The sequence below is a fragment of the Chiloscyllium plagiosum genome, unplaced genomic scaffold (genome assembly GCF_037043375.1).
Source record: "Chiloscyllium plagiosum isolate Xiang-an unplaced genomic scaffold, Cpla_swu_hap1 HiC_scaffold_7, whole genome shotgun sequence".
Lineage (NCBI taxonomy): Eukaryota > Metazoa > Chordata > Chondrichthyes > Orectolobiformes > Hemiscylliidae > Chiloscyllium > Chiloscyllium plagiosum.
The window spans coordinates 51191827-51215951 of NW_028270145.1; the positions used below are offsets into that span (position 1 = coordinate 51191827).

The window sequence follows — 24125 nt, forward strand, 5'->3', positions numbered from 1 at the left end:
CCCTATAATCAGGTTACCGACTATTGAAAATAAGGGACACTGTCTGTCAGACTAGCGGAGGTGTGGGTGACTATTAAAGCAGTGTTGATAGTGAGATGCAAGTAGATGCTGGGTACTGTTATCATAGCAGTTCCTTGTACCACACCATCTACCATTAACTGACCAAAATTGATTCGCTCCTGTCACCAGTCACTATGAACTGCCGCATGGTGGTTCTCTTCTGTCATGTTACCATTAACTAACCCCCCACCCCACCCCACCCCCACTGACCACTGAGTGACCCGCAGCAGCGTCTTGTGTACTAACGACTGAACCGTAACTTCCCAGCGCCGCCCAGCCTTGGATCACGTGACTAGTTGACGTCGGGGCGAGGGTTCCTGTGTTGAACTCTCGCGAGGTGTCGCCTTGCTTGGCCGTCAGCAAGAATCAGCCCTTGTGGTAAGTTTGTAAACAACGATAATCAGTAATTTAGGCGGCTCCAGGCTTCTTCTCATGACATTACGAGCGGCGCTTATTGTCACAACGAGCACTGGTCATGGGTGTGTGTGTGAGAGCGGCCTCGGGGTGGGTCTGTTCACAAACGTTATCTGTTAACATGGCGACGGTGCCCGGCCGCTGGGGCTCCGATTCCTGAGGCTTCCTTCCAGCTGGAGGAGGTTTCCTCACAGTGCGGCTTGCTGCTGTCTTCTGGAGTTGCACAAATTCACGAGTAATTGCTTGTGTTAAGTAGAGGGTGGGGTCTCTCTTGGTCTTGAATCGTGGTGCTGTGTAAGATGTGGACACATCTGAATGAGATGAATGGTCTGAGCAATAGAAAATATGACTAGTGTCTCGATCTTTAGAAAGCAGACCGATAGTATCCTTGTCATTGGTATTTGTGCTGCATTGTAACAGAGTCAGATCGTACATTGTGGGTGTTAATACAATTCATACAACCAAAATTTTCAGCATCTTGTTATTAATGATGCACCGTGTGAAATTCTGCACCTCAAAGCAAAAAAATCGCGTTTAATCTCATCATTGGTTTCGAGTTCTGAAGGAATTAATTGAGCATCAATAATGGCTATTGCCCAGCCGTAGAAAATATAAATACTGCTTCTGTTTTCTAAAAGAATAAACAGTTTTAAAATCCGACTGATAAGTATATTTGTTATTGAGAAGCACGGGTGCAGGGCAAAAGTTCATAGCGTCTATGGACCCCACCAAGGTAAATCAAAGTTAGTTTTTAAGCGACACAAAGCTTAATGTTCAAAATCTTGTAGAAAAAAATGAAAGAAACAAAGAGCTCTATGGTTTTGGAAACAACCATTCATCAGAAGGAACAATACTTTGTAGAGCAATGTATTTGATACTTAGGAACAGGAAGAAAGGTTGAAGCAACACTAAAGTGGTTTCATAATACAAACTAAAGACAAATACTTGAGAGTGAAAAGGCCTTATTCTTCTCAGCAATATGAGGGAAGTGGCAGAAGGAACTCTCCAAATTTGACAGCAGTTTTGAAACCCTGATGTAATTAGATTTTGTAAGTTGTGTCATTAAGGAGAAGGTAAATGTTTGAAACAATGAGATGTACGTTTCTCACATTTTGAAGTGATGTGGGACTTCTATTTGACAAGAACTGTGCAGTCCAATATTGCCCATAGATGGGGAAGGGCAATGGATGAAAAATCAAAGAAAAGACATGGTAGCAGTACAGTGCATTATGCTTGCCAGAGATTAAGGAAATGGTGTGCTTTAAAAAAATAATGAAAACATGTTTCAATGATGCTGCTTCATAGCAGAATGATTTATCAGTTGGACTGTTGAAGGACTGATAATACGTTGAATGCAACATTGAACGTAGAATGGAATAATGAGAAGCATGGATAGGGTGAATGATCAGTATAAGTCATTGATCTGAAGATGGAACCATATGAGAGAGACAACAAGGCCCTAGGGGTTTCTTGCTTTAAGACAAGAGGAGTCTAAAGATGATGAATCAACTACAGCACAGATGGTGATTGAGAGCAAAATTGAGAACCATAAATGTATGTTTAATGGAGCTTCTAAATCAGTGCAGAAATACATGGTGCCAGAATTCATCAAAAGCTGTCCACTGTCTGAGCAATGATTGATGATTTCAGAAAAGGGTTTCTTTCATGACTTTAAAAATTACTACACTGTTGTTAAATGCACCCAATAAGCATGAATTGATTTAATTCAGGCTGTAGATATTTTTAGTCAAGAGTGTGGTGCTGGAAAAGCACAGCAGGTCAGGCAGCATCTGAGGAGCAGGAGAATTGATGTTTCAGGCATAAGCCCTTCATCGTGTCTGCAACATCTGCAGTCCTCACTTTCTCTTTGTAGATTTTTAATCAACCTGTTCAGGCATGTTATGATACAACGCTGGAGCAGGTTGGACTTGAATCAGACCTGGCTAAGAGGTAAGGACACTACCATTGCACAACAAGAACTGCACAATTCAGGCTGTAATCGTAATGGTTGGCAAGCAGGTTTGTGTTATTAGAAGCTGACGTTCTTGCACAGGAGGAAGCAGTTTGGCCCATTTTGTACGTGCCAGTCAACAAAGATCTGACTACACTAAGCCCATTTTCCAGCTGCTTGTCCATAGCCCTAGAGGTTCTGTCAATGCAAGTGAATATCAAAATACAGCTTAACTGTTAGAAGAACCTCTGACTCAGCCACCCTTTCAGGCAGTGAGTTCCAAAAAAATTTCTCCTCAACTCTCATCTTCGTTTTCAACCTCATACTTTAAATCTATGCTGCCTGGTTATTGACCTCTGTACTAATGGGATAAAGTGCCTTCCTATCCGTGATCTTGTAAGCTTCTATCAGGTCACTTTTCAACCATCACTGCTGTAAGGAAAATAATTCCAACCTGTCCAATCTTTCCTTTTATATACTCTAACTCTTGCAGCAGCCTGGTAAATATCCTCGACACCCTCTCAAGTGAAACCACACCCTTCCTATAATTTGCTGACCAGAACCTCATGCAGTACTTGGATTGTAGCTTTATCCTCATTTTATAACATTTGAAAATAATCTCCCTGGTAATGTATTGTGCCTCAGCTAATAATGGCAAGTATTTAATTTGCCTTATATACCTGCCGTGCTAACTTCAGGAATATACACATCAAGTTCTCTTTGATCTTTGGTACTTTACAGGTTTCTACCATTTGTAGCTGCCTTGTTAGGATAGTGGAGTTTGCACATTCTCTCCATGTTTGTGTGGGTTTCCTCTCAATCCAAAGATATGCATGTTAGGTGGATTGGCCATGCTAAATTACCCAGAGTGTCCAGGGATGTGCAGGCCAGGTGGATTGGCCATGGGACATGCAGGTTTGTAGGGTGGAGGGGGTGGGTCTGGGTAGGATGCTGTTTGAATTTGGTGTGGACCTGATGGGCCGATTGGTCTGCTTTCATGGTGTAGGGATTCTTTGATTCTGTTAGACAACAGAATCCTTTCACTGTATGAAGTGAAGATATTTAGTTTCAATGTTCTAAAATATCAAATTATCGATGTAAACCTTTTACTATGTAAGCCTAGTCTTTATATAAATCACTATATAGCCACAGACAGTGCTTCTAGTTTTTCTTTTGCTTCTGCGTGGACCTCTGAGGTCTGAGCATGGCAATAACTTCTGGAACTGAATGTCAGTCCTATAGAGGGTGGTGGCATTGGCATCCTAAGCACCATTTGTGGACCTTCAGAGCAGCTATATGTGTGCACAACTGCGCAGCTTAGACGGTACATTTATTGGGTCTTTTTTTCTGCTATAATGTGTCTTGAGCCAAAGATTCAAGGTGAATTTTTAACAAAAAACTTAATAAACATACCACCATATATGAAAGGTGGTAAGGAAAAGCCAGGGAACTATAGATCAGTGAACCTGACGTTGGTGGGCAAGTTGTTGGAGGGAATACTGAGGGACAGGATTTACGTGTATTTGGAAAGGCAAGGACTGATTAAGGATAGTCGATGTGGCTTTGTGCATGGGAAATCATGTCTCACTAACTTGATTGAGTTTTTTGAAGTAATAAAGAGGATTGATGAGGGCAGACAGTGGACGTGATCTATATGGACGTCAGAAAGGCGTTTGACAAGGTTCCTCATGGGAGACTGGTTAGCAAGGTTAGATCTCATGGTATACAGGGAGAACTCGTCATTTGATATAGAGCTGGCTTAAGGGTAGAAGACAGAGGGTGGTGGTGGAGGGTTGTTTTCAGACTGAAGGCCTGTGTGACCAATGGAGGACCACAAGGATCAGAGTTGAGTCCACTACTTTTCATCACTTACATAAATGATTTGGATGTGAACATTGGAGGTGTAGTTAGTTAAGTTTGCAGATGACACGAAAATTGGAGGTGTGATGGACAGCGAAGGAGGTTACCTCGGAGTACAACAGGATCTTGATCAGATTGGCCAGTGGGCTGAGTGGCAGACAGAGTTTAATTTAGATAAATGCGGGGTGCTGCGTTTTGGGAAAGCAAATCAGAGCCGGACTTATACACTTAATGGCATGATCCTGGGGAGTGTTGCTGAACAATGAAAGCCTGGAGTGTGGATTCATAGTTCCTTCAAAGTAGAGTTGCAGACAGATAGGGTAGTGAAGAAGGTGTTTGGTATGCTTTCCTTTATTGGTCAGAGCATTGAGTATAGGAGTTGGGAGGTCATGTTGCGGCTGTACAGGACATTAGTTAGGCCACTGTTGGAATATTGCATGCAATTCTGGTCTCTTTATGTTTGGAAAGATGTTTATGAAACTTGAAAGGGTTTAGAAAAGATTTAGAAGGATGTTGCCAGGGTTGGAGGATTTGAGCTATTAGGAGAGTCTGAATAGGGTGGGTCTGTTTTCCCTGGAGCATCAGATGCTGAGGGGTGATGTTAGAGGTTTATAAAATCATAAGGGGCTTGGATAGGATAAATAGACAAAGTCTATTTATGGGGTGGGGGAGTCCAGAACTAGAGTCCATAGTTTTAGGGTGAGATTGGAAAGATATCAAAGGCACCTAAGGGGCAACTTTTCACACAGGGTGGTGGGTGAAAGGAATACACTGCCAGAGGAAGTGATGGAGTCTGGTACAATTGCAACATTTAAAAGGCACCTGGATGGGGATATGAATAGGAAGGGTTTAGAGGGATATGGGCCAAGTGCTGGCAAATGGGATTAGATTTGGTTAGGATATCTAGTTGGTATGGACGCTTTGGACCGAAGGGTCTGTTTCCGTACATCTCTATAACTGATAATTTAGGATTGAGTGGTATTATGGCGGAAAACATATTTTACAAGGATGAAGAACAGGAAGCACCTGGCTGGAATCTTTGCTTTGATGCACTGAATGCTATTGTGCCAATTTTACGGTAAAGTACACTTGCTAAATATGGGAAGCTTTTGCTTCTTTTGAACCCTATACAAATTTGTACTTTGGTATTGAAGACAACAGTAACAGCATTTATTTTGTCCATTTTATTAGTTGATGTGTGTAGTTGTATTTACATGAAGGTAGAAATTGATCTGGGTCATTTTTTCAAATGGAATGTATTTTAACTTTTATGAAATATCACTGATTTTGTGAGGATAAATACATATTCAAGTGCAAACACCAAAGACCTGTAGATGCTGGAAATCTGTAACAAAAACAAAAATTGCTGGAACACCTCAGGCCTAGCACCATCTGTGGAAAGAGAAATTGAGTAAACATTTCTGGTCCAGAGACTGAAGAAGTTTAAGTTGTTGAAGCAATTTCTGTTGATATTCAAATACCTGTTAGACTAATTTTAATTGTTTATTTTCAACAGTTGAAATTTTTGAAAGTGAGGGCAAGTAGCCCTTTTGATTATTTTAGAGTGTACTTGTAGCACAACTGTTAAAATGTGAGCTACGTTTTCAGAACAATTTCTTGGATGTAGATTAGTCCGAAATGAGATGGAAGTTATGACAAATTTGCCGTCTTCGTTCTGTAGTTACAAAACTTCAGTTAGAAAATCCTCACACAAGTGTGTAATTGCAATAACATTAAGTTCCCGCAATATGGCAAAATGATGCACTTTAAGTGCCATCTTCATTTCTATCCACATATCAATCGTCAATCTGTCCTACTGTATTACCTTCAATGCCCATATCCCAATGTTGTGTAATGACTTCCTGTGTGGGACCTGGTCAAGCACCTTTTGACAAATTTATCTACTGGTTCCCCCAGTATATTGCTAATTGCAATCTCAAGAAAGAAATAGAAGTGTCAAGCTCATATTCTATTTCATGTATTTGTGTTGACTTTGCCTAGTCATAACTGTAGTCGATTGTGTGTTGCTGGAAAAGCACAGCAGGTCAGGCAGCATCCGAGGAGCGGGAGAATGATGAAGGGCTTATGCCCGAAACATCGATTCTCCCACTCCTCAGATGCTGCCTGACCTGCTGTGCTTTTCCAGCAATACACTGTCAACTCTGATCTCCAGCATCTGCAGTCCTCACTTTCTCCTAGTCATAACTGTATTATGATTTTCTAAATGCCCTGTTACGATGCTCTTAATAAGAGATTCTTGCATTTTACCAATGATTTGATTTCTAACCAGCTTCCTTGTTATTTCTTTCTGTCCCTTCATTCTAGAATAACCAGGGCTGTGTTTGTTATTCCCACTACACAGGGATCATTCTCGGATATAGTAAAATGTCAGGTAATCACCATCTGTAATTAAAATCCAGGATGCAGGCAATTAATCCAAGGGGTTTGTCAACACTAAGTCCCAATAATTTCTCCATTATTATTTCTTTACTGTTTCTTGTTTCTTTGAGTTCTTCATTCTGACTAGGCCCTTAGAATGCAACCATTTCTGGAATATTTTTATGTCTTCTACTATGAAGATAGGTACAAAGTATTTACTTACTGTCTCTGCCATTTTCTTATTCTTCATTTTAATTTTTCTTGCCTCTGCCTCAAATGGGTGGTCCAAACCTGGTTTTGCTCATCTCTTCCTTTTGGTATATCAGTTGGAGTTTTTTTTAACATAGATTTGCATAACCATACAGCACAGAAACATGATGTTCACCCCATCCAGTCAAAGCCGATGTTTTTGCTACACTTCAACGTTCTCACAATCTTCTTCGAATGCTGTCAGTACTGCATATATTAACATTTCCCACATGCTTATCTAGTTTAAAAACCAAAAGAACTGTGGATACTGTAAATCAGAATCAAAAGCAAAAACAGAAATTGGTGGAAAAACTCAGCAGGGTCTGGCTGCATCTGTGATGAGAAATCACAGTTAATGTTTTGGGTCAGCTGATCCTTCCTCAGAACTGATGGAAGCTAGGAAAATATTGTTTTTTTTAATGCAGAAAATAGGGTAGGAAGAGAGGTAAGGAGTAAACGATAGGTGGGGATAGAGCCCAAAGAGAGAGAAGAATAGTTGGACAGACAAAGGAGTGGATAACAAGGAGGGTGAATAGCTGTTAATGGAGACTGGGTTGTGTGTCATAGCAGACTGTGAGATAACAAGGCCTGGTTTATGGGGCTTGGTGCTAGGACATAGGAGTGCTCAAGTCCTAAAGTTGTTGAACTCAATATTGAGTCTAGAAGACTGCAAGGTCCCCAAGTGGAAAATGAGGTGGTGTTCTTCCAGTTTATGTTGAGCTTCGCTGGAGCACTGAAACAAGCCTGAGTCAGATATTAAACAGAGAACAGAATGATGTGTTGAAGTCGCAGGCAACTGGAAGGTCAGGGCCGTTTTTCGAGACAGAATGTAGGTGTTCTGCGAAGCGCTCACCCAGTCTATGCTTCATTTCCCCAGTGTAGAGGAGATCACAATGTAGTAGACTAGATTGTGTGAAGTGCAAGTGTGAAGTGCTGCTTCACCTTGAAGCTATGTTTCGGCCCTGGGATACTGACAAGAGAGGAGGTAAATAGGCATGTGTTACACCTTCAACAAAGTAAAAGTGCCATGGTGCTGTGGTGGGGTGTGGAAAGTGAAGGAAGAGTGGACCAGGGTGTCCCAGAGAGAATGTCCCTGCGGAAGGCGGACAGGGGAGGAGAGGGAAATATGTGTCTGGGGGTAGCAGAAAAGGTGGCTAATGATTTTCTGGATGTGGATCCGAGATGAATGGTAGGTAAGGACAAGGGGAACCCTATTGCTGTTGTGGCAGGGAAGAGAGGGAGTGAGTGGTAAGTGCAGGAGTTGGTTTGGACCCGGTTGAGCAATCTGGGGAATCCTCAGCTGAGGCTCTTCACCCTCCTAGCCAGAACATTATCCACTCCTTTGTCTGTCCAACTGTTCTTCTCTTCTCTCTCTTTGGGCTCTGTCCCCACCTGTCATAAAAACCAACACTTTCCTAGCAACCATCCAGTCTGAGGAAGAGTCACTGGACCTGAAATGTTAACTCTAATTTCTTTTCTCAGATGCTGCCAGACCTCCTGAGCTTTTCCAGCAATTTGTTTTTTGTTGCTTATCTTGTTTACCCTGGAAATGTATCTCAACTACTACTCAAACCTTGACTACTGCCTGTGGTAATGAGTGGCATGCTCTCATCACGTTTTGAATGAAGCTTCTTCTAAATTGCAAATTTGATTTCTTGGCGCTTACCATATTTCATGGGTTCTACATTTGCAACTTGCTGTAAGTGAAGCTCTCCCTGTGCTAGATTTATCAACACTTTTTATAATTTTAAAGAACTTTGTTAGGTTAGTCTTTGATCTTTCTTTCAGAAAAGAAATCCAGTCTGTTCATCCTTTCCTGATAGGTACAACTACATAGACTGATCTAATATCATTGTAAATTTGTTTTGCATTCACGCTACTGTTCCTCTTTGTAATAATGTGGTGACCAGGACTGTACAATTAATATCTAAGTGTTGCATTTACAATGTGTTTTTTATATTACATTAGTTTACGCTCTTTTTTAAAATCAATTTCTTGGTTATCCTTTGCTGAATTTTAAAATCCTCCTACTCCTAAGGCTTATTGTATGTGGCAATATTATTAACTTCCCCAGAAATCAGGTACTTGCCTTAACATCCTTTAGTTTGAGTTGAACCACTTATCTTGAGGGGTTTTTAATCCCTTGAGGAAATGTGTTCTTGTTTCAAATTACTGTTTAATTTTACTGTCGTATTGTTTAATGTAGATTTCCAATCTACCTAGCCAACTCATCCTTCAAACACATAATTTGCTTTGTTTAGATTTAAGTCTGTCTTTTGTCACTTAACTCACACTGAAACTATAAATTTGTCACAGTATGATCACAAATCCATAGAGGCTTCTTTATTACAATGTTATTAAATGAACCCTTTTCTCATTGCACAATACTAGATATCAAAACGTCTGTTCCCTAGATGGTTCTTGGCATACTGGTGTAAAAATATCTATCTTGCTTTTAAACTTTGCTCAGTTTAAATGAAGGGTTAAATCCCAGCTGATTACTGTGTTATGCTTGTTCTATGTACCTTATTAGGGCCTAATGACATCGCAAGAATTTGAGGAGCTAGAACCACAATCTCAATCTAGAACTTTGCAGATAATCATGTTTGATTATTACTTGATCCATGCACAAAATGACATCGGGACACGACAAGTGTGGGGATTAAATGTGTGGCTGAACAATTGGTGTGATAGGCAGGTCTTTTGATTCCTGGAGCACTTGCACCAGTACTAGGGAAAGAAGAAGCCATTCCTCTGAAACGTGGCAACTTTTATAGAATCATAAAATCCTTACAGAGTAGAAGCAGGCCTCACTCCAAGTCCACACCATCCTTCCTTAGAGAATCCCAGACTCAGCACAACCTTAGTCCTAAGTGTGGTGCTGGAAAAGCACAGCAGGTCAGGCAGCATTCGCAGAGCAGGAGAATCGGGTATAAGCCCATCACGGTGGGCGGCATGGTGGCACAGTGGTTAGCATGCTGCCTCACAGCACCAGAGACCTGGGTTCAATTCCCGCCTCAGGTGACTGACTGTGTGGAGTTGTTGCACGTTCTCCCCGTGTCTGCGTGGGTTTCCTCCGGGTGCTCCGGTTTCCTCCCACAGTCCAAAGATGTGCAGGTCAGGTGAATTGGCCCTGCTAAATTGCCCGTAGTGTTAGGTAAGGGGTAAATGTAGGGGTATGGGTGGGTTGCGCTTCGGCGGGGCTTTGTGGACTTGTTGGGCTGAAGGGCCTGTTTCCACACTGTAAGTAATCTAGTCATCTAATCATGGTGGCTCAGTGGTTAACACCTGTTGCCTCACAACAGCAGGGACTGGGTTCGATTCCCACCTTGAGCGACTATGCAAACTCCACACAGACATTCTCCCTGTGTGTGTGTGTGTGTGTGTGTGTTTCCCCTTCGGGTGCTCTGGTTTCCCCCTACAATCAGAGCTGAAAATGTGTTGCTGGAAAAGCGCAGCAGGTCAGGCAGCATCCAAGGAGCAGGCAAATCGACATTTTGGGCATGAGCCCTTCTTCAGGAATGAGGAGAGTGTCATTCTCCTCATTCCTGAAGAAGGGCTCATGCCCGAAACGTCGATTCTCCTGCTCCGTGGATGCTGCCTGACCTGCGGCGCATTTCCAGCAACACATTTTCAGCTCATGCTAAAATTGCTCATAGTGTTCAAGGATGTGTAGGTTAGGTGTATTAGTCTGGGGTAAATGTAGAGCAGTAGGGAAATGGGTCTGGGTGGGTTTCTCTTTGGACGGCTGGTGTGGACTTGTTGGGCCAAAGGGCCTGTTTCCACACTGTAGGATTCTATATCTATATCAGATATCATATCATATATCAAGAATGCCCACCCCAATCCTATTCCTGTTACCTTGTGTTTTCCATGGTTTATCCACCTAACTTGCACATCTTTGAACACTATGGGCAATTTAATGGCCAATCCATCTAACCTGCACATCTTTGGACTGTGGCAAGAAACCAGAGCACTTGGAGGAAACCCATGTAGATGTGGGGAAAATATCCAAACATCTCACAAATAGTCACCCAAGGCTGGAATTAAACCCAGGTCCCTGGTGCCAGGGGCAGCATTGTTAACCACTAAGCCACTGTGCTGCCCCTGGCACTAGTGTCCTGGCAAATCAAATGACTAGGGCAGTGTATAGGGTTTTAAACTAACGAAGGCTTGAAGGAATGAACAAGATTCAAAAAGGTTAAATTCGAAAACCATTAAAGAAATGTGAAGGTTGCAGAGTATAACAGTGATTAAAGTGGAAAATAAGCAGCGTCGGTCAGAAGGAACAGAGAGCCTAAAGTAGATGGTAGAGCATTTGAAAGTAAGGTGGCATTGGATTTGCTCCCTACATGTTGCGATTTTTACTTATCTACCATGCAGATCTTGCCCTTGTCCATCTGAGCATAAAAATAGACCTTGTTGCTTAAAGTCAAAGATGCTATTCCAGCACTGCACCTGGAGTTGCCTTACCTGTCTGACTTTAAGTCACAACATGATATCCTGACCATTATTCAGATCTGTAACACTTCCAAATCTAAGGATCTGACTTCAGCCTAGATCAAAATGTCCATGTAACTCTTCCCTATCTCTGTCATGCAATACTTGCACTTCTGACTCCAGCTCAACAATTTTGATTGGACATTCCTTCAAAATACGCATACCACTGTTGTCGTTCACTGGATAAACCAAGGAAATGTAACCAATTTATCTTACATTGAAATAAGTGTCAATTCTTTCATTTTCATATCGTGACTTTGTTGTCAAATTTGACCAGTCTGTTGTTAGCCTGGCAAGACCTCCTCTCTATTAAAGACATTAAGGAAATATAAGCATTTATATAAAGTGTAAATATCATTGTATGGTTAGTATAGCAACCCAATCAATATAATGAACTTGCATGCATTTCACAAGTGAAATACATCAATCTCTTTTCATCAAGTAACCATGTAATGGTGAATTTTTGATGAAGCCCACCTTTGTGTCAGCTATAACTCACATAGTAGCACTCACGCTTCTGATTCAGGAAGTTATTGATTCAAGTCTTATTCCAGAGACTTGAGCACAGAAATCTAGACACTCCAGTTCAGATCTCTGGTATTGTTATGCTATTGTATATTGCACTTTTTTGATTGAAATGTTTAATCAAGTTCCTGCCCCCTCAGATCTAATAAACAGATTACTAAGCGCTTCGCAGGAGGCTCCCAAGCAGTGATGATGTCGCCTAGCCAGGGGACGAAACGTTTGCAACAAAAACTTCCAGCTCGGCGAACAGAACCACAACAGATTACCAACTCATTATCACATCACTGTTGTGAAACTTTGCACAAATTAGTTACTGTGTATTCTAATTGTGGCAGTGACTACACTTCAAAATGACTCCGTTGCCTAAAGTACTTTGGGACATCCTATGTCCGGAAAGGCACTATGACAGTAAAGGCTGTTTAATTTTGTTTGTGCGCAGTCTATTCGTTTTGTGTGCAAGACCTTTACTGTTTTTGTGCAACTGCATAAGCAAGGTAACTTAAGGAAGCCCATGTTGTGCTATGCTTACACAGTAACTTCTGGGTTTCTATGCAGCTTTGTAGTTTGGAGGCAATATTGATTGTAAGGCTTGCTTTCTTTGCTTAACTATTGTCCCAAAGCTCAGGTATGAAAGTGTAATATTCTATTATCAAGCTACGGTCCCATTACCGATCTTTTGTTCTTAATGTTAAGGGTTGATGGAAATTGTGAGATCAGATGGTTGGTGTTAAGCATTATGTTAATGACACGATTTTTAGTTTTTTAGATTAGATTAGATTACATTAGATTACTTATAGTGTGGAAACAGGCCCTTCGGCCCAAAAAGTCCACACCGACCCGCCGAAGCGCAACCCACCCAGACCCATTCCCCTATATTTACCCCTTCACCTGAAGAAGGGCACATGCCCGAAACATCAATTCTCCTGCTCCTTGGATGCTGCCTGACCTGCTGCGCTTTTCCAGCAACACATTTTCAGCTCCGTATGTCTTCCTGAAGTCAATGATCAGTTTTTTTTGTTTTGCCAACCTTGAGAGAGAGAGTGCTATCATTGCACCATGACACTAAGCCCACTATCTCCTTTCTGTATTCTGACTCAGCATTGTTTGATATCCATCCTAGTAAAGTTGTAGACGGCCTTTAATTCGGAATTTGGTTACACAGTCTTGAGTATACTGGGAGTACAGTAGGGGCTGAGAACGCATCCTTAGGGGGGCTCCAGTGTTGAGAGTTATCGTGGAGGCAGTGCAGTAGTCTATCTTCACTGATTGCAGTCTGTGGGTCAGAAAGTTGAGGATCCATTTGCAGAGGAAAATTTGAGCTTATCTGGAGGGTATTATAGTATTGAAGGCAGAGCTGTAGTCGATGCGTCGGCATCTGATGTAAATGTCCTATGTGGCTGCCTTTTTAAAATTTAACCCATTTTTCTAATCAACCTGTTCAAAGATGTTATCGCAAACCTCTGGAGCAGGTGGGATTTGAAGCTGGGCCTACTGGCTTAGGGATAGGGGCATACCACTGCACCACAAGAGGGTCCCTAAAAGCCATGCCAGAGCAAGTACTTGAACCTTGGACTCTGAGATTAAAAGTCTGATGCTGTACTGACTGAGCTATCTGTGCTCCTCAGTGCCTGTCAAAGGCAAAAAAAAAGTACTGATTACCTTGACTAACTAATTGGCTTTAGGGGACATGAAACACTCCTTTCTTAGCAGACCCTTGGATTAAAGATGACTTGGATCAATCACTCTGGTTTGATGGGTTCTGAAATGGCTAAACACAGCGCATGCCCTTTAGATTCTGTGCATGTAGAATAGGTGGTGTTGGAAGGGTTAGATAGATGAGAAGTTTGGATGTTTATATGTTCCCTCTACTTTGATTTTTACCTCTGAACATTCCCAAAAAATCTTTATTTGGTGAATAAGCTGTTTCCATTTTGGTGTGTTATAATTCAGGTTCTTTCTATGGGTGACATTGGCTGTGTTTGATCACTTCAGGGATGTTTTGAGGGCATTCTACTGCTTTTCTAAATTTGTCACCTCCATCTGTGGGTAATTTGCTGGAGGTTTCTGCAGTATAGAACGAGAAAGATGGAGAAGAGAGTTGGTTCAATGACACAGCTTTGTCTTCAGTTTTCATTAAATTAGGATTTGTGGTATTTCAGTTGGTGTCAATCACATCTTGAATGTCATCATGAAATTGGTTTAGGATGGTGACAATTTTGAGGGCAGGCAAAGTTGAGGGTGACTCTCCTGCCATGACTGAGTTCCAGTAGAACCATTGCCTAAGAAATCTGGTGTCAGACATAAAGTTACACGTTGCTGGTTTTCCAAATGGAACTCATTTTCAGTGATTGCCACCTCGATGTTGGGTAAATTGGCTTGGAAGAAGAAGCTGCTGCTGAACCACCTTTCTTGTCCCCAGATTTGGAGTGGTATTATTAGTGATACTTCTCCAGTGTTTTGTGGTTCCTGCTGTTGTTTGTCCAAGTCTCCAGTGTATAGCGAATTACTGCTGCCCAGTGAATCATCATCCTAATCTCAGGTTTAAGATCCCGGTGCATATCTATTCTCTTCAAAGGCTGGCTGAAGGCTGAGCCTTACATGTTGGAGACGATAATGAATGTTGTCATGTCTGTCTGTCTTCATCAAGAGGAGGTTCCCAAGAGACAGAAAATGAATTGCATCTTCTGAACTTGTTAATTAATTGGTGAATTTGTTTACTGTGGAAAGAGGACCTTAGTTTTCCAAGAACCTTCTATTTGTTACCTACTCCTGTGGATAATTTGCTGGAATTTTCTGCAGTTTCGAACAAGAAAGGTGGAGAAGAGTTGATTCAATGACATAGCTTTATCTTCTGTTTTCATTAAATTAAGATTTGTGATATCTCAGTTGGTATCAAACACAACTTCAATGTCATCATGAAATTGGTTTAGGATGGTGACAATTTTCTGCAGGCAGGCAAAGTTGAGGGGGATATTCTATAAGCCTTCATTGTTGACAGAGTCTCAGAGGCTTTTGTGAGGTCGTAATATTAATTTGTGTTTTTCTTGAATTTGTCATACAACAAATATGTTTTTGTGGTGGAAATTGTACTACCTCTCAAGAAAGAATTCGTCGGTCACTGGGAGAAGGCGGTTGAAACAGATCTTTATAATGATCTTCAAACAGTGGGGCAATTCCTTTTTATGTTGTCTCTTTTCCTCAAAGTAGTTGCAGCTATAAGACCACCTGGCATGATCATTTTGCTTCAGGCAATAGAAATAACTGCCTAAAATTGATCATAGACCTGTTTACAGAAGGTTGTATTTTTATGTGTGCTAGATGGGAGAAAATCACATCACAAAGCATATGCACTGTTTAATCTATTGAAATTTACAAACTTTGTCATAGTTTGTATCTACTGATCAGAGGGTAATTTGTTCTGAGTTTGGTGCTATGTCATATAAAACATAAAGTTAGCTAATCTCATTTGGGGATTTATAGTTGTTGTGGGTGTATGAATCTACAAATTAGGAGCAGATATAGACCTTCTCAGCCCTCTTGTCTGCTCTGCCATTCCATAAGATCATGGCTGCTCTGTTGTGGCCTTGGTTTTACATTCCAGTCTACTTATACTAACAATTCCCTTATTAGTCACGAGACTCTCCACCTGTGCCTTAAAAGTATGCAATGATCCCTCCTCCACCGCACTCTGGCGAAAGAGTTCCAATAGCACGTGATGCTCTGAGAGAAAGAGAGATTCTTCTAATTTCTGCCTTAAATGGGAATCTTCTTATTTTTAAACTTTGTCCATATTATTGTCTCTCCAACAAATTGGAAAAATCATTTCAGCTTTTGCCCTGTCAAGTCCTTTGAGAATCTTTAATATTTCAATCGATGAATCTCTCATTCTTCTAAACTTCAAGTTTCAACTTTTCACCATGAGTCAAAATGATCTTCTGACTGAAAAACAGGTGTCAGTCGAGTGAATCCAATAGACCTAATTCCCAAGGTGAGATGAACTAATTTTCTGGTTTGTATGCCTCAGTATTAGATTCTGCACAAAGTATTTGCTAATCAACATGCTGTATCTTTGGGTGTGGTAGGGCTAAAATAAATCAGGAATCTATATTAAAATAATGATATTTAAGATAAATTTACTGTGAAGTGCTTTGAAATGCTTCTAAGTGATATGATAAAATGCAACATAAGTGCCAAGTCTGTCTTGCTTTCTTTAATTGCTGTTCAGTGATTTCTCCTCCCAGTGCAGAAATAGGTAGATACTTGGTAAGGACATGCCCAGGTTTACCCATTGTCTCTCCAGACTGCCATTTCTCACTGTTTCAGCTCACTCTTGGGTAAGGTATAAGAATACTTTTAGAAGCTGTAGTGTCAGAGAGACAAAGTTGAAATTCGCACAAGAAAAACAAAGCACTGTTTTCAGTCATATAATTTTATTTGCTGCAGAGCATTGAAAATGTAGTAAATCATCACATTGTAAAAAAATTCTTTATATAGCTTTTGTGTAGATTTATGTTTATAAATCTTTTCAAAATTATTTGAAATTAAGACATACACATGTTTTAAAAACATAGTCATAGAGATGTACAGCATGGAAACAGACCCTTCGGTCCAACCCGTCCATGCTGACCAGATATCTCAACCCAATCTAGTCCCACCTGCCAGCACCCGGCCCATATCCCTCCAAACCCTTCCTATTCATATACCCATCCAAATGCCTCTTAAATGTTGCAATTGTACTAGTCTCCACCACTTCCTCTGGCAGCTCATTCCATACCCGTACCACCCTCTGTGTGAAAAAGTTGCCCCTTAGGTCACTTTTATATCTTTCCCCTCTCACCCTAAACCTATGCCCTCTAGTTCTGGTCTCCCCCACCCCAGGGAAAAGTTTTTGTCTATTTACCCTATCCATGCCCCTATAATTTTGTAAACCTCTATAAGGTCACCCCCAGCCTCCGACAGTCCAGGGAAAACAGCCCCAGGCTGTTCAGCCTCTCCCCATAGCTCAAATCCTCCAACCATGGCAACATCCTTGGAAATATTTTCTGAACCCTTTCAAGATTGACAACTTCTTTCCGTTAGGAAGGAGTCCAGAATTGCACGCAATATCCCAACAATGGCCTAACCAATGTCCTGTACAGCTGCAACATGACCTCCCAACTCTTGTACTCAATACTCTGACCAATAAATGAAAGCATACCAAATGCCGCCTTCACTATCCTATCCTATCTACCTGCGACTCCACTTTCAAGGAGCTATGAACCTGCAATCCAAGGTCTCTTTGTTCAGCAACACTCCTTAGGACCTTACCATTTAGTGTATAAATCCTGCTAAGATTTGCTTTCCCAAAATGCAGCACCTCACATTTATCTGAATTAAACTCCATCTGCCACCTCTCAGTCCATTGGTCCATCTGGTCAAGATCCTGTTGTAATCTGAGGTAACCCTCTTTGCTGCCCACTACACCTTCAATTTTGGTGTCATCTGCAAACTTACTAACTATATCTCTTGTGCTCGCATCCAAATTATTTATGTAAACGACAAAAAGTAGAGGACCCAGCACAGATCCTTGTGGCACTCCACTGGTCACAGGCCTCCAGTCTGAAAAACAACTCTCCACACCACCCTCTGTCTTCAACCTTTGAGCCAGTTCTGTATCCAAATGGCTAGTTCTCCCTGTATTCCATGAGATCTAACCTTGCTAATCAGTCTCCCATGGGGAACCTTGTCGAACGCCTTACTGAAGTCCATATAGGTCACATCTACCGTTCTGCCCTCATCAATCCTCTTTGTTCTTCTTCAAAAATCTCAATCAAGTTTGCGAGACATGATTTCCCACACACAAAGCCATGTTGACTATCCCAAATCAGTCCTTGCCTTTCCAAATACATGTACACCTTGTCCCTCAGGATTCCCTCCAACAACTTGCCCACCACCGAGGTCAGGCTCACTGGTCTATAGTTCCCTGGCTTGTCCTTACCACCCTTCTTAAACAGTGGCACCACGTTTGCCAACCTCCAGTCTTCTGGCACCTCACCTGTGACTATCGATGATACAAATATCTCAGCAAGAGGCCCAGCAATCACTTCTCTAGCTTCCCATGGGAAGTACCCCTTCCTAGTTGAGAAGTTATTAATAAGCTCTGATACAGAGAAAGAAAAAAGAAAAGAAATGTTTTTAAAGTGGATAATTCTGAAATCAATTAGATGCTTCTGGTTGTCATTTTTTTTCTTATTCACTCATGGCATATGGGTATATCTGACTGGCCAGCATTTATTGACCATCTCTAGATGCCCTTGAGAAGTGGTGGTGAGTTATCTCTTGAACTGCATCAGTCCACGTCATTACAGACCCACAATGCCATTAGGGAGGGAATTCCAAGAAATTAACCTAGTGTCAGGGAAGGAGCATGATATATTTCCAAATCAAGGTGGTGAGTGATTTGAAGGGAAGTAGTAGTGTATCGGATGCCCATGTCCTCTTAGATGGAAGTGGTCATGACTTTGGAATGAGTAGTCTAAGGATCCTTGGTGAATTTCTGCAGTGCATATTGTTGTAGACTATAATAGTATACTGCTACTAATAAATGGTGGTGGTGGGGGGGAATATGGTGCTAATCAAGTGGGCTACTTTGTCCTGGATGGTGTCAAGTTTCTTGAGTGTTGTTGGAGCTGCACTCATCCGGGCATGTGGGGAATATTCTGTTAGGCTTCTGACTTGTGTCTTGTAGATGGTAGACAGGCTTTGGGGAGTCAGGAAGTGAGTTACTCACTGCAGTATTCCTTGCCTCTGACCTGTTCTTGTTGCCACTGTATATATATGGTGAGTCCAGTTGAATTTCTGGTTAATGGTAATCCCCAGGATGTTGGTAGTAGTGGATTCAGTAATGTCAAAAGATGTTGGTTAGATTTTCTCTTATTAGAAATGGTCATTGCACACATATGCCAGGCAATTTGTCAGCCCAACACTGAATATTGTCCATGTCTTGTTGTGTTTGAACACTGACTGCTTCAGTATCTGAAGAGTCAGAAATAATGCTGATCATAGTACAATCATCAGCAAGCATTCCTGCTTCTGATCTTATGATGGAGTTATGCCCTGCCTACACTAATTCTCAACATGTCTTCTTTGGTAGTGCACTACACTGAGGTAATTCACTAGTGTCATTCTCTAAACACTCTTGAGCTAAAACCACCCAGGATGCAGAAAGCTTACAAATTGAATGCTATTGCTGGAAATGAATTGCATAACTCACTAAAAACATTTTCCTTCATTAATAGAAAACTTCTGATTTGTCAGAAATTGCTGTTTGTAAGTCTTGCCTCTGTCCCTTTTCTCCCAGTCAGTGGCCAGCCAATGAAAAGGAATGACAATGCTAACCATCATATAAATTTTATGGTAGCGCAATAATTGTGCAAACATGCTAAAAGTTGCATTGAAACAACTGTCACATTTAAAAATGGAGTTCATCGGTTCTGTCTCAGAAAGTATCTTTGCTCTTTTTAGCACCAAGAACTGTCCCCACCCAGTTACATTTATGCATTTTTATTGGCACTCCAAACTTGATTCACATTGCATTCTGATTCCAGTAACATTTAATTGACTGCTGCTATACTGCAGCTTGGCTTTCCTTTTCGTTCTTTCCTTGAATTTACTTCATGATCTGACCTGCAGTATTCATAGGAAATGCTCTTAGATATCTATTAGCAACAAAAATATATATGTAAAGAGTATCTTAGTGGTTTTCTGTTTTTTTGACTGTGGACTGTATTATGGACCAGACCAAACCCCCTCAAAACATATTAAGGAGATAGCCTAGACCCTAACTTTTGTCTTATTTAAAGGCAGGTATGAGATGCTGCATCCAGATGTGATTCCAATGGTTCAACTACTAGTTTTTAAGCAAAGCACACCTTACCCTTACACCACATTTAAAACATAAACAAAAATAAAGAAGAATATCCATCTGTGTTTTCTCCAATTGTCGTTCAACATTGAGGGATGCTGATCCATCACCTGAGCGAGAACAGTACATAGTAATCAGCAGGAGGTTTCCTTGTGTATGTTTAACCTGATGTCGTGAGGGTTCATGGGATCTGAAGTCAAAATTGAGGACTCCAAAGGCAACTCCGTCTCACTGTACCACCACTCTCCTGGGTCTGTCCTGCGGTTGGACAGGACATATCAAAGGCTGGTGATGGATTATCTATAGAGTACAATTCCATGACTATGACTTTGTCAGGCTGTTGCTTGACTAGTTTGAGCCTGCTGTCCCAATTTTGGCACTAGCCCCTGGCTGTTAGTAAGGAGGACTTTGCAGAGTCGACAGGGCTGTTTCTGCTGTTGTCATTTCTGGTGCCAGGGTCCATTTTTAATTTTTTGTAGTGATTGATAGAACTGAATGGCTTGTTGGGCCATATTAACTGGCACAGAGTATACAGCATAGAAACAGGACCTTCAGTCCTGCATGTCTATTCCAAATCTCCCCACCCCCCATCTCATCCCAGATCCAGTCCTTCCTCCCCCCCCGCCCCCTTGACCTAACCTGTCCATTTTCCTTCCCACCTATCCACTCCATCCCTCCCATTGACCAATCACAGTCACCTCCTACGTGCATCCACCTATCGCTATTCCATCTGCCTTTCCCACAGCCCCACCCTCTCCTATTTATTTCTCAGCCCATTTCCCCCTCCCCAGTCCTGATGAAGAGTTATGCCTAAAATGTTGACTCTCCTGCACTTTTGATGCTACTGGACCTGCTGTACTTTTTCCAGCTCCATATTTTGTCAATTCTATGCAAAACAGCAAATGCCAAACCACACTAATCCATGACCTGTACTTGGTCAGTAAAATAATATGCCCAGCCATTTTGTGTTCATTTAGATGCTGCTTAAATGCTGTGAGAGTCCCCAGCTCCACCACCTGCTCAGTGCGTTTCATATTTCTACAACCTCTGGGTGAAAATATTTTTCCTGAAATCTCCTCTAACCACTTGCTCCTCATCTTAAGTGAGGATGACAGATTTCTTTCCGTGAATGACATTAGGGAACCAGGTGGCATTTCCAACAATCAATAATTTCATGACCATCAGTAGGTTCTTGATTTTTTAAATGAATTTCAAATTACACCATATGCCATGTGGAGATTCAAACCTGGCTTCCCAGCACATTAGCTGAGTGTCTGGATTAATAGACTAGCAGTCATACCAGTAGCCCTTGTCTCCCCTACCAAAATTATTATCCCATGTGACACCCTGTATTGTGACAGTACTTTGCTTTTGTGTCATCAGATCCTGTTGTGCTTTGACTTTTCACTGTCACTCTTTACAGCTCTCTGTTCCCTCTCTTTTTAAATTACTGCTGTTGGCATTGCCACTTCTGAAATCGTTGCTCTGACTGTTCAGTTCCTACTCCTTTTGAGCGACCACTATGACAGTCCCTTGTGTTCTTGAACCTCGGCTCTGCCTGTCAGCTTCTGCTCTTTTGAATCTCAACTCTGGCTGTCAACTCCTTTTTTTTTAAACTAGATTCTGACTCTGTTCGTGATCTTTTTAAATGTTCTTTTTGACTCTGTTCCTGGTCTTGTTAAACATTTGCCTAAGCCCTCATCTTCTCTTTTTGAATCATTGATTTGACTCTAAGCTCCTGCTCTTTTTTAAATCCATGCTCTAACATGCAGCTTCATCTCTTTTTAAAACTTGGCTCTGGCTTCAGCTATTCTTTTTAAATACCTGCCCGACTCTCCGCTTCCTCTGTCTTTCAGTCTTCACTGTAGTTTTTAGATTAGATTCCCTCCTGTGTAGAAACAGGCCCTTCAGCCCAACATGTCCACACCGACCCTCCGAAGAGTAACCCACCCAGATCTGTTTCCCTTTGTCTAATGCACCTAACACTATGGGAAATTTAGCATGGCCAATTCACCTGACCTGCACGTATTTGGACTGTGGGAGGAAACTGGAGCACCCAGAGGAAACCCACACAGACACAGGAAAAATGCGCACACTTCACACAGATAGTCGTCTGAGGCTGGAGTCGAACCTGGGTCCCTGGCACTGTGAGGCAGAAGTGCTAATCATGAGCAACTGTGCCGCCCGAAGCTCTTAGCTCCTTTTTTCTTTTTAAAACCACTGTCATAGACTCATAGAAATGTACAGCATGGAAACAGACCCTTCGGTCCAACCCGTCCATGCCGACCAGATATCCCAACCCAATCTAGTCCCACCTGCCAGCACTCGGCCCATATCCCTCCAAACCCTTCCTATTCATATACCCATCTAAATGCCTCTTAATGTTGCAATCGTACCAGCCTCCACCACATCCTCTGGCAGCTCATTCCATACACGTACCACTCTCTGTATGAAAAAGTTGCCCCTTAGGTCTCTTTTATATCTTTCCCCTCTCACCCTAAATCTATGCCCTCTAGTTCTGGATTCCTCCACCCTATGGAAAAGACTTTGTCTATTTATCCTATCTATGCCCCTCATAATTTTGTAAACCTCTATAAGATTAGATTAGATTAGATTACTTACAGTGTGGAAACAGGCCCTTCGGCCCAACAAGTCCACACCGCCCCGCCGAAGCGCAACCCACCCATACCCCTACATTTACCCCTTACCTAACACTACGGGCAATTTAGTATGGCCACTTCACCTGACCTGCACATCTTTGGACTGTGGGAGGAAACTGGAGCACCCGGAGGAAACCCACGCAGACACTGGGAGAACGTGCAAACTCCAGGTCACCCCTCAGCCTCCGACCCTCCAGGGAAAACAGCCCCAGCCTGTTCAGCCTCTCCCTGTAGCTCAGATCCTTCAACCCTGGCAACATCCTTGTAAATTTTTTCTGAACCCTTTCAAGTTTCACAACATCTTTCGGATAGGAAGGAGACCAGAATTGCACGCAATATTCCAACAGTTGCCTAACCAGTGTCATGTACAGCTGCAACATGACCTCCCAACTCCTGTACTCAATACTGTGACCAATAAAGGAAAGCATACCAAACGCCGCCTTCACTATCCTGTCTACCTGCGACTCCACTTTCAAGGAGCTATGAACCTGCACTCCAAGGTCTCTTTGTTCAGCAACACTCCCTAAGACCTTACTATTAAGTGTATAAATCCTGCTAAGATTTGCTTTGCCAAAATGCAGCACCTTGAATTTATTTGAATTAAACTCCATCTGCCACTTCTCAGCCCATTGGCTCATCTGGTCCAGATCCTGTTGTAATCTGAGGTAACCCTCTTCACTGTCCACTACACCTCCAATTTTGGTGTCATCTGCAAACTTACTAACTGTACCTCTTATGCTCATATCCAAATTATGTAAATGGCAAAAAGTAGAGGACCCAGCACCGATTCCTGTGGCACTCCACTGATCATAGGCCTCCAGTCTGTTGTGCCATTTTTTTAAAGGTCTGCTTTTTCTGTCAGCTCCATCACTTTTGAAATCTGCCTTTGACCTCTAGCATCCTCTCTCTCAAATCTGCCCTCTGATTCTCAGTTTTTGCTCTTTTTAGATTGGAATGTTACTGTCAACTTTTTATTATTGAACTTGCATTCTGATCCACAGTTCCTGCTTTTTTTTTAAGCCTTTGCTATGACTCATGGCTCCTCTTTCTAAATCTCTGCTCTAACTTTGACCTTTTCTTTTTAAACTTCCACTCTGAGATGCAGCTTCATCTATTTTTGACCTTAATTCTGACTCAGAGCCCTCAAGTTTTAGATCTACACTCTGACTGTCAGTGCATACTGCTCCCCTTGTGCTATCTGCAAGATGCACTGTAGTAATTCACTATGGTTTCTTCAACAGCACCCGGCAAACCCACAAGCTGTACCACCTCAATAAACAAATGCACATGAATACCGCCTGTTGCATATTCTCTTCCAAGCCCAACACCACCCTGACTTGGAATCTGTTGCTATCCCTTCACTTGCTGGACCAAGATGTTTGAACTCCTTTTTTAACACCTCGTTTGGTATACCTGCACTACATGGGCTGTAGCAGTTCAAGAAAGTGACTTACTATCATCTTGAGAGCAATTTAGAGGTGGGCAAAAATGCTGGCTGAGCTAATGATGCCCACATCCAATGAACAAATACAAAAAAAAAGGCCTGGATACAAAATTGCTAATGTACAGGAAAAAGGTTTAAAAAACAGTGGAGTACACCTGGCCTGCAAGGATAAGCACTAAA

General features: G+C 41.8%; 1 protein-coding gene across 1 annotated transcript in view; it reads left to right on the forward strand.

Moving 5' to 3' along the window:
* The first annotated feature begins 381 nt into the window (after positions 1-381).
* The window catches only part of atf2 (activating transcription factor 2), a 155168-nt gene continuing 131424 nt past the window's right edge, over positions 382-24125 (forward strand). Inside the window, exon 1 of the mRNA XM_043693568.2 lies at positions 382-438. The gene's annotated coding sequence lies outside the window, so the exon portion shown is untranslated. The remainder of the gene's footprint in view (positions 439-24125) is intronic.